The 11,677-nt window shown below is 45.2% G+C and overlaps 1 long non-coding RNA gene across 1 annotated transcript; it reads left to right on the top strand.

Annotated features, from left to right (window-relative positions):
* The first annotated feature begins 5,554 nt into the window (after positions 1-5,554).
* Positions 5,555-7,848, top strand: LOC139438934 (uncharacterized). The gene is made up of 2 exons (XR_011648763.1): positions 5,555-5,940; positions 6,829-7,848. It is a non-coding gene; the product is annotated as an uncharacterized lncRNA (long non-coding RNA).
* The last annotated feature ends 3,829 nt before the right edge of the window (positions 7,849-11,677 follow it).

Raw genomic sequence — 11,677 nt, 5'->3', positions numbered from 1 at the left:
AAGGTTTTTTGCCTGTTAATCATCCCCCACCTTGTTTGGAACATGTACCCTAAGGGTTTGGCACTGGGTGTGTTTCTTATAAATCTAAGTGATGCATTTGGGTTCGAAGGAGCCATAAAAATGTCCTGCCTTGGCAGGATGGTATCTTTGCTTTAGGAAGAAAAAGGAAATAATTCTGCTTAGGAAGTTAAAGTTCAGTGGGTGGAGCTTTTTGATAAGAACGTCAATAAAATGAGTAAGAACAGGTTTTATAAGTGCAGGAATCTTTACCAGGAGGTCATCTGTAAGGCTTCAGGAGGGTGGGAGGGGCTGTTGTGTTCCAGTGAGCACCCTTTTAAGCAGGAAGGCGGCTACAAGACAAAGCTTCAGAAAAGCCCTACCTGCACGAGGGAGGTGTCGCCTTTCTACTTCCAAGGTAGCTCTGAAGACATTCTAGGTAATAACGGATAATACTACTAGCTACCATTTACTCAAGACCTACTATGTGCCAGCCCTGTGCTAAGTGCTTGGCATATATCAGATCATCTCATTTTAGCAAGCAGCCTGTGGAATATGTACCACCCCATTATACGGAAGAGGAAGCCAAGGCTCAGTGCAGTTACTTAATTTGTCTAAGATTATACAACCAGAAAGTAGCAAAGCCCATGATCTTCACCGCTATGCTATATCGGTTCTTCACATGCTCATTATAGTATTGGTTACGATTTGCTTAGGAACTGTACTTAGTAATTTATGCTCCTTGAAAAATGTGTGAGTGTGGTTCACATAAAAACCTGCGTGCAAATGTTCATAGCAGCTTTATTTGTAGCCCAAACGGGAAATAACCTAAATGTCCTTCAACGGGTGATGATTAAACAGACTGGTGCATCCATACCATGGAATTCTACTCAGAAATGGAAAGGGACAAACTACCGATATACTCAACAACTTGGATGGAACTCCAAGGAATTATGCTGAGTGAAAAAAAATCCAATCTCACAACGTTACGTATTGTATGATTCCATTTATATAACATTCTCAAAATGACAAAATTATAGATGGAGAACAAATCAGTGGTTGCCAAGAGGTAGCAAGGGGGGTGGAGGGAAGTGGCAGTGGCTCTAAAAGGGTTCATGGAATTGTTCTATATGTAGACAGAGTAGCGGACACTGAATCTACACGTGATGAAATTGTATAAAATTAACATACACACACACAAATGAGTGTATGTAAAGCTCGTGAAATCTGAATAAGGATAATGGATTGTATCAATGTCAGTTTCTTCATTGCCATCTATTCCATAGTTAGGCAAAATGTTACTATTGGGGGAAAATTGGTAAAAGGTATACAGAATCTCTCCGTATTATTTCGTACAACTGAAGTGAATCTACAATTATCTCAAAATTAAAAGTTTTAAAATATGTATGAGTGCAACCCAAATGTCCATCAAGAGATGAACAGATAAACAAAATGTGGTATATATATAGAATGGAATATTGTTCAGCCATAAAAAGGAATGATGTTCTGATACAGGTTACAATGGGGATGAACCTTGAAGACAGCACATTGAGTGAAATGAGCCAGACACAACAGGACAAACATTGCATGATTTCACTTATTTGAAGTACCTAGAATAAGCAAATGCATAGAGATAGGAAGTAACTTACAGGGAAACGGACTTGGCCCAGTGGTGAGGGCGTCTGTCTACCACATGGGAGGTCCGCGGTTCAAACCCCGGGCCTCCTTGACCCATGTGGAGCTGGCCCATGCGCAGTGCTGATGCACGCAAGGAGTGCCATGCCACGCAGGGGTGTCCCCCATGTAGGGGAGCCTCATGCGCAAGGAGTGCACCCGTAAGGAGAGCCGCCCAGCGTGAAAGAAAGTGCAGCCAGCCCAGGAATGGCGCCGCCCACACTTCCCGTGCGGCTGACGACAACAGAAGCAGACAAAGAAACAAGACGCAGCAAACAGACACAGAGAACAGACAACGGGGGGGGGGGGGGGGGGGTGTTAAATAAATAAATAAATCTTTAAAAAAAAAAAGTAAATTACAGATTACCAGGCACCAGGGTGGGAGGAGTGGGGAGTTAATACTTAATGGAAACAGTTTCTGTTCAGATGATAGAAGTTTGGTAATGGTTGACAGTGATGATAGCCCAAAATTGCAAATATAATTGATATCATTGAATTGTATACATGAAAGTGGTTAACATGGGAAATTTTGTGTTTTATATATGTTACCACAATACATCTTTTAAAACTGTATGTGGGACATACCTGTAAAAGGGAAACATAGCCAAATAGGTAGCAGTGTTATCCTGAGGCACATGGATATTTGGGGGTATGGGTTTATATGACTCAGCTTTAAACAATAATGCCTTCCATAATATATTTCAAAAATTAAAGTTTGCCTGAAATGCTATGGTGATGATTACACATGACTTCAGGCAGCTGTAAATTAGAGTGGCAACATTCTACATACCAGAACCTGAATGTTGAGTTGTTTTATTTTTCAATTTGCAATGAAAATTTGTCACAGGAAAAAGGGGGGGTAGGGGTGGGTGGGCAGATTAAACTATAAAATGAGCAAATATTACTTTAGGCCTGAATATATCCTAATGGTACAGAGCTAGAATTCTGAAATTCAAAGTGTTTCAAGTTTTTCTTTGGGGAAGGGAAGATGCACAAGGAGAGCTTGAGGGGTTTGGGCCTCAAGTTCAGAGAGCTGAGTTTCCTGTAGTCTTCCTTTCACAGATGCCTCCAGCATTGGTCCATGCAAGGCTCCTGAAACAGAGAACTTGAATCACAGTCTCCTTCAAAGCCACGCCTGCAGATAGCTCCAAAGATTAAGCAGAGCACCCGGCTTTCAGGCAATGGTCACCTAGACCTGCAATTTCCAGACTAGGGGCACTGGCAGCACCCTCTCTGCAGAGTGGGCATAGCAGGAGAACGTTGATGCATGGAAGCCACAGCCGTCCCCATGCTGGGGACAAGACAGTCACCAGCAGGCTAAAGGAAGAAAAGCCTGGGGCCAGACCCTATGGTGAAGCTGCTACACTATACTGCAAACTCTTGGCACCCTGGCCCCTCCCTCTTGGTGCGGGACTGATCCCAACTAGAGGGAAAATTAGTAGGACAACTGCAAGAGGATTTCAGAATGGAAGGGAGAAAACCCCATTCCCTTGCTCTTTGAGAAAGTAGGCTGAGTAGTGTACGACCTTCAGATTCCCTCCTCACCGAGCCGTCGGCAGCAGGTCAATCACCAGATGGAAAAGAGCCCCACAGAGGTCCGTTAGTGCCCGTGACTCAGGGGCTTTCAATGGCTTCCAGGGCAGGCTTGCTAAATGTCAGTCTCCACCCCTCAGCAAACGCTGCCACCAGGAAGACGCGGTGAACCAGGGATACCAGAGGATGAACGTCTAGGCTCCTACCTTCTTCCAACCTTGCCCTGAGATAAAATGCTAACAGACCCCCTCCACGGCCACTCTTTTCTTGTCAGTGGACATTGACCCTTTCCTGGGTTGCCATTCCCATTGTCAGAACCATGTTTACTGCAGCCAAGACATCAGAGGCGCACCTGTCAGGTTCAAACTTGATTCTATTTCCTTATTTGACTTCCAAACTGGTGCTGCCCACTGCCTGCTCCAGCCAAGCCTCACCCTCCCCTTGCCTAAGTTGCATAAGTTTTAATCAGTCAATTCCAGATTCAGCTCCATGCATGCACACTAACACATGCAAAGACACACCTACTTAACATCAGTGAGTTGGCTGGTTTCTGGGTTTTGCTTTTCTGTGAGAAGACCTAGGTAGACCCAGGCAGCACAGTGAGTACAAAGGCAACACTGGGGAAAAGGTGACCCCGGAGGCTCCAGTGCAGCCTGCAGGGGGCAACAGGGCTATCACACAGGCAGGGGGACTTAGGCAGCAAATACCAGAATACCAGGTGAAAGCAGCACTTGGCAAGATGTATGGTATAATTGAGGCCAAAAGCATTTTAATGAATGATTGTGTGAAAGAAAAGAGCACCCTTGATTCCATCATAACAGCTTTAACCGGAAGGTTTTTGAAAGCTAGCTGTGGGAAACAACCAGCTGAGCTGCACCTCATCTGGAAATCACAGAGGAGAAACAAGGGGATAAGGCCACAAAGAAGCTGATAAAAGGGCAGAGATGCAAGGAAGCTCAGGGCAGGGACAATTATGTTCAGACCCACAGGAAATGTCATGTGCCATTCGATTCTCTGGGGAGCCAGAGGGTGACAGATTGTCTCCAGCTGGACAAAGAGGAAAAAAAAGAGAGAGAGATGAGAGCAAGGAAAAAGAGAGGCAGAGAACACAGAGTATTAGAGTGGTCAGGGCCTGAGAGGCCATCTAATCCACCCCCTCATGCTACAGATGAAAACGATTCCCAGAGAGGGGCAGGGATGAGCCCGAGTCACCCAGATATTTACTGCAGAGCTGGGACCAGAATCAAGGCATCTGAAATGTTGGCCCAGCTCTCGCCAGCCTCCCTGCTGTATCTGAGACATTAAAACCCTTCAAATAGGAAGCATGATCAAGTTTTTTCCCTCTACAAATATTCTAACTAAAAGAAGTTCTTTTCCCTTGCTGTGGGAGATGGTGGGGTATAAATAAAGGTATCCCAGAATGCCACGGCCTTCGGGAATGCTGGGAATGGGTCAACATGCCTCAGGGAAGCAGGACTGTGCCTGGGACGGCCGAACTCAGGACTGGTCATCTCCAGGCACAAGTGACCTTGCCATGTACTCCATCACGTCAATCAAATGTTTCCATTTTCACATGTGCCATGCCATGGCAAAGGCTTGGGAAGCACTACTGTAAAGAATGACATGAACTCTGACAGCACCAAAGCCACCCTCACCCAAGGTTACCTCTTCATGGAGAGTCATCCTCATTAGCTCCTGACATAGCCTCCGATGGGACTCCAAGGCCCTTCTGAAGGGCGTGGCCTCAAGCTATTGCTAGGCCTCAAGGCAGGGCCTTTATGGATAACCAGAGATGGCATGAAGAAAACTTCAACACAAGAGTCAGGCAAACTCACATTTATTACGTCTACAGAGTTAAGGAGCCAAGGCCAGTCAAAAGTGACTCAGACCCAACTCCCTGTGCCGCAGTTTCACTCTTGTTTAAATACCCAAGTTATGACTGAGCATTTGCTTTGATATGGATGAACACACATAGCTGGTTATATAATTGTATGATGAGTATGTTCAGGAAATCATGCTTGCACATACGTTGCATGATCAAGAAAGGGTGGGAATTTTACTATGTTAATTAAGCAAGTTGAAGTGAGGACAGCAAGGGGCTGCTTCTGTGCAGGTCTGGCCAACTGGTTGAAACTGGTTTTCACACTTCATTGCTTCAACAGGATATTCTTGACCACGAAAAGCGGAATTTGGCCCAAAGAGAGGGTTGCATTTCATTACCTTCTGATTTACATACAATTCTTTTCTTTGTATCCTAGCAACAGGGAGAGAAACAAGGCACTTTCAGGTATTCGGTCATCCTACATCCATTACTATATTTCCCATCTTTGGTTGGGTGGGCATGTCCATTCATCATCATTTGTGTGTGAGCACGGGCTAGGCACCCTGCTCAGCCCTGGTGGTGCAGAAGAAAATAAAGGAGGAAAGAGGTGATTGATGTAAGACCTGGTTCCCACCCACGGTACCCTGGGAGAAGTGGATGGGTAACAAGATTGGAGGCTGTTGAAATGATCCAAACACACCCACGCCAAGACAAGAGAAGCAGTTGTTTTGAAAGAGCCCAGGCTGAGGAGGCATGAAGGCAGAATCCATTTGATTTTTTAATCCAACTGGATAGAAAGAATGAGGGAAAGGAAGCATCAGGTATGACTCCAAGTTTTATGTGTTTCACTTCGCAGATAGCAACGGTCTACAGTGAGAGCAAGACTTTAGGAGGCATAACAGGCATGAAGAAAGGTGAGCCTCATTTTGTTTTAACTTCAAGATACCCACAGGACATCTAGATGGGGGTATCTGATAGGCATTTGTGTATAAAGACCCGGGGCTCAGGGGAGAGTCAAGCATGAGGGTTTGGGGGTTACTGGCCTTAATGATGTGTGGATAGAGCCATGGCACTGAGCCCACCCAGCGAGAACAGACTGCAGTGAGAAGGCAAAAGACCTCGAGAATAGTAACATAAAAAAGGAGGAGGGGTCAGTAAAAGAGACAAGCAGGAGTTCATAAATTGTGTCAGTGCCACAAAGCAGTATTCCTCAAACTTGAGGATGTGCAGATCCCTGAGGATAAGCCCAGTCTCAGAAACTACACTTAAAATTATAAGCATAAATGATAGCTCAGCACTAATAAAACTATGAAACGGAAACATGGGCAAAAAATTGCCAAGCAACACTAGGTTAAGTTGGCAACTCACATCATCCAGAGGACACTCATTTTATTTTAGATTCTTTTTATATTTTTAGATTAACACGGACAGGGAAGCACGGCGAGTTTAAATGGTACTGCCAAAGGCCACACAAATAATAGCTGAGCCCACATCCAAACGCAGGCAGTCTCACTCATGAGCAGAGTCCATTTTTGAAATGTCATAAGTGTTATTTAATCACAGGGTAAAGGATAAAATTAAAATTGTGTTATTTGTCCTCTGTCACCTTACTATGTCTATTCTCTTCATACTTTTCCCATAAGAAAATCCCTAGAAACCCAAGTCCAGTTGAGAGTGGCAAAATACAGAAATAAGACCTTAAATAATCTGGGTTTTCTAGAAAGATACGTAAGTCAATATGCCCTAGGCTCAGCATCCGGGAGTCCTCACCTTTCTCTGACCCGTGTCCCCCACTGCTGCAGGACCTCAGCTCTCCATCTCCATGAGGACCGTGCTGGTGTCTTGTATGGGCTCAGGAACAAGTCTGCCACGTTCTTCCACGGCAGCCTCTGGTTTCACATGGACAGTGTGCAAGTCCCTTGGCGGGGGCGCCTGGCCACTACTGACTGCTGCTTCCTCACTGTCTAGCCCCTGCCTCTTAGTGCTCCTGGAGCTACAGACCCTCGAACGTCCTTTGGTCCTTGCGGTTCTAGAGCCACTCATCCCCCCCAAACCTGTATGCAGCAAAAACTGGCCAAGTGGTCCCACAGCCTTGCATGGCCATGCCAGCCCCCTGGACACCGGCAGAGTCAGAAACAGCCTGGGTGAGGATGAGCCGAGAACCAGAAGCAGCTGTGGCTTTCACGCTCAGAGGACAGGAGCCCAGGGAGGAGAGACAGAAGCCAGGGGCGAGAGCACCCAGCTCCCCACCTCCCCTCCCTGAGACCAGCCAAGACCCAGGTGGAGCCCCTAGACCAGAGGCTCTCCTGGTCTCCATGGGAACACAGAAGCTTTCCCTGCCTCCAGAAGCCCTCTTGGGGAGGAGGGAAGAAGAAACTGAAATGTTCAGCATCTCCTGCAAAAAGAGTGACTTTACACAAAGGAGACTGTTTTGAACTGAAAGCCAATGTTTTAACAGGAAGAGGCAGACATACCTGTATATGGCAAGTTTGCTTTTATCTCCCCAGTCAGTCAGATAAAGGTTCTGCTGAAGTTTGGATCAGATACAGAAGAGAGAGCAGCTATAAATGTTTACACACTCTGAGTTGCCATGTGTAAATCTCAACCCACCACAGGTTGAAATCGGTTCTGCCAGGTGACCTGAAGCAAATGAAATGATCTTTCTCGTCTGTGTTTGTGAACTGGGTGCTGCTTTCCCGGATGTGCTCACTTTGTGAGAAGTTATCAAGCTGTGCACTTGTGATTTGTGCACTTTTCTTCTTTGAGTGTTACACTTTTATAAGATGCTTGCTTTTAAAGAAAGATAATTTTGCTTGTGGTCACTGCCTTCGTTCTCTTTCTTGAAAGCCTATTTCACGGTAAAATTTAGGTAGCTCTAAGAAGAGACCCGGTGCCCAGAGTCCTAAGGGAAAAGAGCTGGGACTAGCCCTCAGCTGTGGACTACGTAAGCCTTGATAGCTTGCTGTGTGACCTCAGACAAAACAGCCCTTGTGGGGGCTCTCTCGGTTTCCCAAATTCGTATTTCTAGCTCAGTGGTCTCTAAGTCCCTTACAGCACGAACGATCCATGACAATGGAGAGAGGAGATGGTTTACCCAATATCCCAAGGGAGGCAAGTGTGAGGCTGGGGAGGCAGGGGCTTCCGGCCATTTTCCCTGGTCCCAGCTGCCTCTTGCGAGCCACCCACCCCTGTGGGTCCACTCTCCAAGCCCTCACGGGTGTCCTCGGCTCAGGCCCCCGGAACCCGCTCATTCTCCGCCTCAGCCCGAGAAGCAAGGCCCTGGAAGCTCCTGCCTCCGAGTCAAGTTCAAACTCTGCTCCTCTTTCTAAGAGTCTTTCATGTGGTTTCTTTCTAATCTGAAAACACCTCCCTCCCCCATTGTCTTTGTATTTGTGGACTATTTGTTAAGTCGGCTTTTGAAAAAACTGGTGCCTAGAAAAGTACATATTTCACATGTGTACAGTCACCGCTTCTACAAAGGATTCAGATTGTTTCACCCCACAAGCAATGGGGAGCAGGCGAACGCAGTCCCAGTAGGCGGCAGCGAGCACAGCCACACTGGGCAGCACCTCTGCCCTGTTAGCTGGCAGAGGCAGGGGCAGGCGTGGCGAGCGAGCCCCCCCCCCCCCCCCCCCCGCAAGGAAAGACACCACCCAGCCTTCAGTCACCAAGCTGGGTCCTGCCAGGCGGCGCTTCAGGTGTGGAAGGATAAAAGGTGGGTTTCCCTGGCAAACATTGTCTCTTTAGGTCTCACCTCACCCCTGCAAGAGAAGTCTGCTCATCCCGTTTTAAAGAGGAACCAGGCTCAGAGAGGTTATGGGACTGGGGTTGGTGGAATCAGTATTCAAAATGCAAGTGAGAACTTTCCAGTGTCCCCCATTTCCCACCCCATCCCACCCTGGGGAACATAGGAGCCCCACCTCTGATTTGCTGAATCCAAAGAGACAGCTGGACTTCAGTAGCTTAAAGCTCTTTGCACATCTCAGATACCTGAGAACCTAACAGGAGCCGTTATTCCATCTTTAAGAACAGACCTGTTTACAAATGCAAACCGCTGCAAATTCCTCTTCAGACACTGAGGAAGCTGCACTTTGTGTCCTGCTGCCCTCTTCCTCTCTGTGTGCAGGTGGAGGTGTATAGGGAGGCAAAACACACTTCATTCGAGGTTATCAAACCCTCACGCTTTCTTCTTCCTGCCAGGAGCAGGGCAGGCAGCAGAAAGCTTTAGAACTTTCCCCTGTGATAGATTTAAATGTTATTTAAGGTTTGACAAGTTACACTTGTGGTTTTCAAAAGAAATCATTTTTTGTGTGTGAAGAACTACCTTTCTTGGCATAAAATAATTGGAAAGTACCATGGATATCTCAATAAAACACATCAAAAGTAACTTTCTATGGCTTGTTTTGACACGTCCACTTGTGGTTTATGTCAACTTTAGCTAAACATCAGGTTTTCTCAGACAGAACAAACCATTAAAATATTCAGCAGTAAAAGCAAATAGATATAATTCCTTTTCTGTTTGCCTATTTTCAAATAAAAGGCGATATTGAAAGGAGTGGCCAGCTCAACTCAAAGTGCATTTTTCTGATTCATGCATTTGCCATAATTATTTGCATAGGATTTAAATGTCTAAGCCCTGGATCCTCCCGATTTTTTTTTTAAAACACAGCATTATAAAGCCAAAACGTACTAAGCCAGTTTCATGTTTACAAAGGATTGTCCAGTTATGCTGAGTCTGATAAAAGTTTGAAGAAACTTGTATAGATTTCTGTGTTTGAGATTAGAATGCTAAAGTGGGGACTTAAAACAAATAATTTCCTGTGTGAGATGAAGGAGAATCTTATCATCTTATCCCAGATAATTCTGCTTTTAATATTTCACTAGAAGACAATAAGACAAATGCACCTCCAGACTATGAACCCTGGAACCAAACAAAGACAAGGATCAGAAGTTGTGAGGGAGATAGACAAGCTGATATTATATTGGACATTGGGTTTTCTGACAGCTAAGTAAAAGGAGAATCGTCCAATGGCATAACTTTTATTTTATAACAACAACAACAACAAAAAAAAAAACAACCATATACATTTGTCACAAGACAATAAGCAAAAATCAGAAAACTTTTTCCCGGAGCTAATTTTCAGTAGGAATCTGTGACAATGAGAGATCCTACACGATGGCTATTTGGTAGCATTGAGTAGTATCTTCAATAAATTTCTACAAAAAAAGACAAAATTTCTGTTAAATGGGCAATTCCTTTACTGAACTTTTAAAAAGGGAAAGCCAGCAGCATCTGTTGAACAAAGGAAAACATTTCTATGAGGAAACTTGGCTAAAATCATGTGACACTCCACCATGTGAATCTACCAAAGACTTTGCATGATCTCATTTTAATCTTCATAGCAACACTATGAGGTAGCAACTTGTATTATCCCCATTTTACATATGAGGAAATGGAGGCAGAGGTTAAATACTGCTCAAGGTCAAACAGAAAGTAACTGGGTCTGAATTCACACCCAAGAGCCTGATTGCAAAGTCAGTTTAGCCTCCACTGTTTGTCTTGTGTGATAAGATTCTACCTTTACAACACCCTCAAGAAAACTCTCATGCAGTAAAAATAGACCTAAATTACTCTTTTCCTGATTCTCAGAGTTGTGTTTGAGTTTCTTTTGGGTGCAGTGTTGAGTTGAGATAGGCCTTAGGTGATGAGTTAGAAAAGCTAGATTTATTTTTGTTGTAGAAGGATTGAACTAAGTTTTAATAGATGAATGCCTGAGAATTATTTTAAACAAGTATTTGGTTCCTGCTCTATACATGGCATTGGGATACATTTTGGGGGCACAAACCAAGTAGGGTCTGTTCTTGACCTCAAAATGATAACGGTCTCCTAGTGACATCAATCAGTGATTTCAATAAAATAGGCTGATGTTGTGCTGCAAGGAGAGAGTTCAAGTCAGGGAAAGACAAGAATTTCAAAAGGAGAAGTGGTGCAACTGTTTTGGAAACACTGAGAAGGCTGTAAGCCCAAGACAAGGGGCATGAGGGTGGAAGGCCAGAGAGGAAGAGCCATCATGAGGGTCTCTAAGCCAGGCCAAGAGACTGAACTGTAACCTGAAGACAAAGCGGAGCGACAGAAGGACCATAAGTAGGAAAGAACAATACACAAACTTGCATTTTAGCAAGTTCCTTCTGGATACAGGGTGAAGGATGGATGAAAGAAGGAACAAGAAAGTGACCAGAGGACACATTAGTGGCTACCACCAAAGGCTGGGTGAGAGGCAATGGGGGTCCCAAGAGGAGCAGGTTCCAAAAGGGTGGGTTCAACTGGACTTGCTAATGAGCTGGACTTGGGAGCAGAGAGAGGAGGAGAAGTCCAGGGCATCCAAGGTTTCTGTTTTGTGCAATGGGGGGGTGAAGGAGTGCAGACGGTTAATGCAGAGGAGAGAGGAGGAGAAGCTGGAGTGAGAGCAGGAGGGCATGGAAGGAGGAATGGGAGCAGGGAGGAGAGAAAGAAAGAAACTAAATTCGATTGAGTGTGTTCTCTGACAACCAAGTAACAATGCCAGGAGAGCAATTCTTTTCCAGTCCTGAGCTCAGCTGAGGGATCTAGGTGAGAAATACCAGGTCATGGCTAAAACATTGTAAATAGTC

Source organism: Dasypus novemcinctus, chromosome 5 (assembly GCF_030445035.2).
Source record: "Dasypus novemcinctus isolate mDasNov1 chromosome 5, mDasNov1.1.hap2, whole genome shotgun sequence".
Lineage (NCBI taxonomy): Eukaryota > Metazoa > Chordata > Mammalia > Cingulata > Dasypodidae > Dasypus > Dasypus novemcinctus.
Note: the sequence above shows the minus strand (reverse complement) of the source record. Positions and strands in the feature narration are given on the sequence as shown.